We start from the raw sequence: 6,621 nt of genomic DNA, 5'->3' as shown, positions 1-6,621 counted from the left end.
TTTTTGTGAAGACACTTGGGGCTGATGCTAGGACAAATAACATTGCTTTGTACTGGAAATGTAACTTGTATAGACTATGCAGAAACTGTTGATGCTGTGGATGGATTGGTACAGGGAACTAGGCCTTGGTGAGATCTATTGATGTTAAGTAATCTTATGGTTGCAGCAGTTTCTGGATGGAGGGTGTCTTCGTGTGAAATTTGCTGTACAAATTTGTTCAGGAACTTCAAATTCATTACTGTTTTCCAAGTGCCCCCTTCCTTCAGAATGATGAAAAGCAGTGAGTAAATACCTGAGAGCATCTGTTCTAGACTCATTGGTTTGATAGCAGCTGTTTGAACCCATGACTGCCCACATTAAGCTCTGGTTCTCTGTGTTAACTGACACTAATGATGGAATGAAGTGGCTTGGTGGTGGGATTTGAGGTTATATCTGGTATCTGTAATGTGCTGTGGCCTGTACCCAATTGTTGGAGATAGTGCCTCTCATCTTGGGGCTAAGTGTAGCAACCTACACCTCCCCCCCACTGGTGGCTGTAGGAAGTCAGAATTGCTTGGCACATGGGACATGAAATGTTTCTTATTTCCCCGGAGCCTTGATTGAGTTTTAGAATTCTGGTTCACATTGTCTGCATCCATTCCCTTCATATTAATATTAAAATCACCTCCCATAACTAATTGACCAAGATGAAATTTGGAAAGTTTTCTAAACACCCTTTTAATTTGTTTTTTATCTGCCCTTGGTTTTGAGTGTACACTGTACCAAAGGTTAACTGTTCCTTGCACTCAAACAATCATCCTACAGAAAGAAAACATCCCTCTGGATCTCTCCAAATCTTTTGAACCATGAAAGGGAAATCCAGGCCGATCCTCTAGTTCTTCAAGCTTATTTTCTATTATTTTATCCTCATAAGAACATAAGAAGAGCCTGCTGGATCAGTCCAGTGGCCCATCTAGTCCAGCATCCTGTTCTCACAGTGGCCAACCAGGTGCCTGGGGGAAGCCCGCAAGCAGGACCCGAGTGCAAGAACACTCTCCCCTCCTGAGGCTTCCAGCAACTGGTTTTCAGAAGCACGCTGCCTCTGACTAGGGTGGCAGAGCACAGCCATCACGGCTAGTAGCTATTCATAGCCCTGTCCTCCATGAATTTGTCTAATCTTCTTTTAAAGCCATCCAAGCTGGTGGCCATTACTTCATCTTGTGGCAGCAAATTCCATAGTTTAACTATGCGCTGAGTGAAGAAGTACTTGCTTTTGTCTGTCCTGAATCTTCCAACATTCAGCTTCTTTGAATGTCCACGAGTTCTAGTATTATGAGAGAGGGAGAAGAACTTTTCTCTATCCACTTTCTCAATGCCATGCATAATTTTATACACTTCTATCATGTCTCCTCTGACCCGCCTTTTCTCTAAACTAAAAAGCCCCAAATGCTGCAACCTTTCCTCGTAAGGGAGGTATCATTTAGCTTCTCTGCAATCTCCTTATCGTTCTTTAGTACACCTTTGACTCCCTTATCATCCAAGGGTCCAATCGCCTCCCTAGATGGTCTCCTGCTTTGAATGTATTTATAGAATTTTTTGTTGTTGGCTTTTATGTTCTTAGCAATGTGCTCCTCAAATTCATTTTTAGCATCCCTTATTGTCTTCTTACATTTCTTTTGCCAGAGTTTGTGTTCTTTTTTATTTTCTTCATTCAGACAAGACTTCCATTTTCTGAAGGAAGACATTTTGCCTCTAAGAGCTTCCTTGACTTTGCTTGTTAACCATGCTGGCATCTTCTTGGCCCTGGCGGTACCTTTTCTGATCTGCGGTATGCACTCCAGTTGAGCTTCTAATATAGTGTTTTTAAACAACTTCCAAGCATTTTCGAGTAATGTGACCCTCTGGACTTTGTTTTTCACCTTTCTTTTTACCAATCCCCTCATTTTTGTGAAGTTTCCTCTTTTGAAGTCAAATGTGACCGTGTTGGATTTTCTTGGCAATTGGCCAGTTACATGTATGTTTAATTTAATAGCACTATGGTCACTGCTCCCAATCGGTTCAACAACACTTACATCTCGCACCAGGTCCCGGTCCCCACTGAGGATTAAGTCCAGGTTGCCGTCCCTCTGGTCGGTTCCATGACCAACTGGTCTAGGGAATAGTCATTTAGAATATCTAGAAACTTTGCTTCTTTGTCATGACTGGAACACATATGCGGCCAGTCTATGTCCGGGTAGTTGAAGTCACCCATTACTAGCACATTTCCTAGTTTGGATGCTTCCTCAATTTCATATCTCATCTCAAAGTCTCCCTGAGAATTTTGATCAGGGGGACGATAGATCATACCCAGTATTAAATCCCTCCTGGGGCATGGTATCACCACCCACAACGATTCTGTGGAGGAGTCCGCCTCTTTTGGGGTTTCGAGCTTGCTGGATTCAATGCCTTCTTTCACGTATAGAGCGACTCCGCCACCAATACGTCCTTCCCTGTCCTTCCGATATAGTTTATATCCAGGGATAACCATATCCCACTGGTTTTCTCCATTCCACCAGGTCTCGGTTATGCTCACTATATCAATGCTCTTCTCTAAGACCAAGCACTCCAGTTCTCCCATCTTACTTCGGAGGCTCCTAGCATTAGCGTACAGGCACTTGTAAGCAGTGTCTCTCTTCAAGTGTCTTTGGCACTTGTGGTTTGGCCTGTGGTAATTTTGCCCTTCTGAATTTATATCCTGTGCCCCTGCTCTCACAATGCCTACTTCTAGGCCTACCCCTTTTAAAATTTCATAATTTCTTTGGTTTTTATCCCAGGGGGGAGGTTTATTCCGAACCGGACCTTCCTCAGCTCCTGTCGGGTTTCCCCCCTCAGTCAGTTTAAAAGCTGCTCTGCCACCTTTTTAATTTTAAGTGCCAGCAGTCTGGTTCCATTCTGGTTCAAGTGGAGCCTGTCCCTTTTGTACAGGCCCGGCTTGTCCCAAAATGTTCCCCAGTGCCTCATGTTTAAGCAGAAGAATCTTTTCCACGTTCGCCAACCCCAGATCTAAGGCTTCTGATGCTGTTGCTGTTTCCTCCAGCCTGTTGCTAAAAGTCTCCATTTTGTCTTCTAATGGTTTCAATTTTGCTTCCTAGCTGCATTCCATTACTTTCTTGAAGGATTTAAATTGTGTGCCTAATTCTTCACAAACATTAGGAAATGCAGTCCCGGGTTCTTGAGTCACAGCATGGGCGTTTTTTGATTGACTAGGCGTCATATTGTCGGCTGATGGTCTCTTTGCTGCTGTCAGGCAGTCTGTATCTAATGGCCAAAAACAGCCTATTAAACCCCCTTCTTTCGCTTTAGAAATGGTCGGTAGCATAACCCAATGGGTCTGACATATAATAGGAAGTGAGATTTTAAAGGTTACCTCGTTTAATCTGGGAACATTATCCGGAGGAAGGCAGAGCAGGGAAACTAGGCAGCCATCTTGTAGCTCCACTGGCCATGCCCCCTTGGGCTTGCACCATCTTTTCATTTGGTTTTGGTAATACTGGTAATACTGTTGTGCCCCTTGAGGTGGATGGTACAGGCTCAAGCACAGGGGCTTTTAAGTCAAGCACTGCCGTAACCTTACATAGCAGAAGCCCATAGTGTGAATTTTGGGAAAGGCTTGAGGAAGTCTGCTGCTCAGCATCCAAGCCCTTGCTCCATTCAGCCTCATCTGGATCCATTGGGTTAACAGTTATGCCCTTCCAGTAGCTTCAGGTTTGTAAGAGCTGGTCTTGAAGACAAAGGGATTCTCCATGCTGGACCCCAAGAGGTAGTGTGTGGATTTCATGAGCAAGGTGGATCCATGCCTGGTTCTACTGGCACCTGAATGGGTGATGCTTACCAGTGAACTATTGAACTCAACAGATGCAGATTGTCTTGTTGCTACTAGATCTGCTGGAATCTCCACCATTAAGACCTCCTTTAATTGATCCAGTATGATCAGTGTTAGGGGAAATTTAGCAGCTTGCTATAGTTCCAGAGCTTGGAAAAGTTACTTTTTTGAACTACAACTCCCATCAGCCCAATCCAGTGCCATGCTGGCCGGGGCTGATGGGAGTTGTAGTTTAAAAAAGTAACTTTTCCAAGCTCTGTACAGTTCCATACCTTGACCAGAGGTGATAGCTGACACACTTGGCTGTATACGTAGAGGAGTTGCCATAGAAACCAACGGTACTACCTGATGCTGCTTGGCAGATTGTCCGTAGGAGGAAGCAGTCACATTACATTGCAGTGGGGCCTTTTGAAACACAATAGCTACAGTTAATGTGGGAGGGGCATTTTAGAACCCCATAAACTCATTCCCTAAGGGAATATCAGAGTTAGACAGGGCCTATGGATCTGAGGTGGGCCCAGACCCATCAACCACAAACAGCTCCGCATCTCCATGACTCACCATTCCTTGTTGCAAATTACTGATGTATCTGGCTGTCCTGTACATCAACTCTGGGTTGGATGGGCCATCTCCTCCATTCACTGGTGCTGCCGCGGCTGTGGGAGCATTCAAACTCTGTTCCACCTCTCTGCCCACTGCCATTGCTGCTACCACAGGACCTGCTGCAGCCACCTCTACCACGGGGCCATTCAGGCTATGTTGTTTTTCCTGCGTGCTGCCATGATTTTCAAAATGGCGGGTATCTCTTTGCACATATTGGCTTGTCTTCAATGCCTTACTGCTCAGGCTAGTGTGATCCATTGGTGTTACCAGGCCAACCGCACCATCCACCATTGTTCCTCATGCTTCACTTGGGAACATAGATGAAATTTTCTTTGAGGCCTTAGGCATATTTTGGCTAGTTGATCTTCAAGCAGTTGGGGGAGGGAGAGAGCAAGCAGTTTGTAAAGGAGTAGGATTTTTTCTTTTTCTTGGCAATACAGTTCAAGAATCAAGCAGATTAACTGATTAGAGAATCAGAGTCCAATTCATTTAAGGGTAAGTCTAAAAAATGCACTCTCATGCTGACATAAAATTAACAAATGGACTGACTTAGTGCCGAAGCATAATGAATGAAACACTCAGAAACGAAAAAACTCACACAAGACTCACAAGTAGTAAAAAAGGAACCTGCAAGTAAAGGCAAGAAGAGCAGTAAGTGAATCAGGCTGCTGCAAGTGAGGCAAGAAAATTTTTATTACCGCTCCAAGGAAGGAGCCACATAGAACATCCTGGGGAGTGATTACATTTTTCCAGCCTTCAAGCAGTTGGAGGAAGACCACCCACTTGAGGATGTCCTGGTACCCACTGGAGAAAGACTATTTCTCAAAATCCTGGAGAGCCACTGCCAATCGGTACACAAAAAATGGGAAGAAACCAAACTTACCCATTTTGCATGATTGGCTCCAAAGTTCTTTGCAACTTTGGTGACGATAAAAATTATTCACTATAAAAGGCTCTAAAAAGCTTTGGGAAAACACACAAAGTACACTCATTGACAATTGGCAGCCCCTTCCTGTTGTGCTGGAACAAAATAAACCATATATAGTATTTAGTATATCTTGGTGAACTCCTCCGTAACAGATTATTTTTAGCAGTAATGTTCTTTCTGAAGATATAGAGATTTATAAATAAGCATTACAATATAAAACATTACTGAGCTGGATGGAGTGATGCTTGATTCAGTACAAGGCAGCTTATGTTCCTGTGTGCAAGATTTCCAGTCTCCAAGATGGTCTCACATCCAGGCACCAGAATCACACCTGCTTACCTGTAACAAGATTGCTTCATCACATGTCTTCAGACCATGATGTGCTAAAACTACAAGGGAAATTGCTTGTCTGGATACCAAAACAGCAGTACCACAAGCAAAGTTTTGGGGAACAAAGTGGAGGTGAAGAAGTGGTGCCAAAAAGTGATAAGCAAACTATTTAGGAAGACAGACAAATAAAGCGTTTGACTTGTCATGCTTTCCTCTGGTCCCACCCATCCAGAATAGTTCAGCTACCCTAAACGTGGAAATCCTTCAAAAAACCATTTGTTTCAATAATAAAAGCGAAAAGGGGAAAAAAATAACCCTCTGCTGTGAGCGCTAGAATAATATGCTCTGCCATAAAACCTGGGTTTTTTTGTTGCTAAGACAAGAACAGGTTTTATAACAGGTGGTTTTAAGCACACTAGCTGACTAGAAAAGAGTCTATATTCTACAGTCAACTCTCAGCCTACTAATTTAAAATGTGCTTTAAAGCAGGACCACATTGGCCACCCCACTGACATTCAGCAGAGGGTTTTGATGATGTCTGGGTCTTGTACACGTAGTGCTAGACTAGCGTCTTGGTTATCTTCTGCTTGTTACTCAACTCTGGGGTCTTAGGGCAGTATGCATCTAAACAGTTACACCAGTGCAATGACTTTAAACTGTGCAATGCAGCTTCTGCACCCTCTCCTCTCTCTGCACACCCCCTAAATCTGGTCCAGAGGGTTAGGATATAACAGTGGGGTGGTCCCCTGCTCCAGCACCAACCCTGTAGGCATCCTGCCCTAGTGTTTTCTCTGTGCTGCCACTTTGGGTGAGGGTGCAGGATTCCCACTACCTTATGGTGGTCTCGAGAATAGAAAAACAGTCAGCTGAAGTCTTCATCTTGGCAACTTCAACCTCCACTCTCCCAGGCATCTGAACA

Source organism: Rhineura floridana, chromosome 2 (genome assembly GCF_030035675.1).
Source record: "Rhineura floridana isolate rRhiFlo1 chromosome 2, rRhiFlo1.hap2, whole genome shotgun sequence".
In the NCBI taxonomy this organism is placed as follows: Eukaryota; Metazoa; Chordata; class Lepidosauria; order Squamata; family Rhineuridae; genus Rhineura; species Rhineura floridana.
This window is presented reverse-complemented; position numbering follows the sequence as displayed.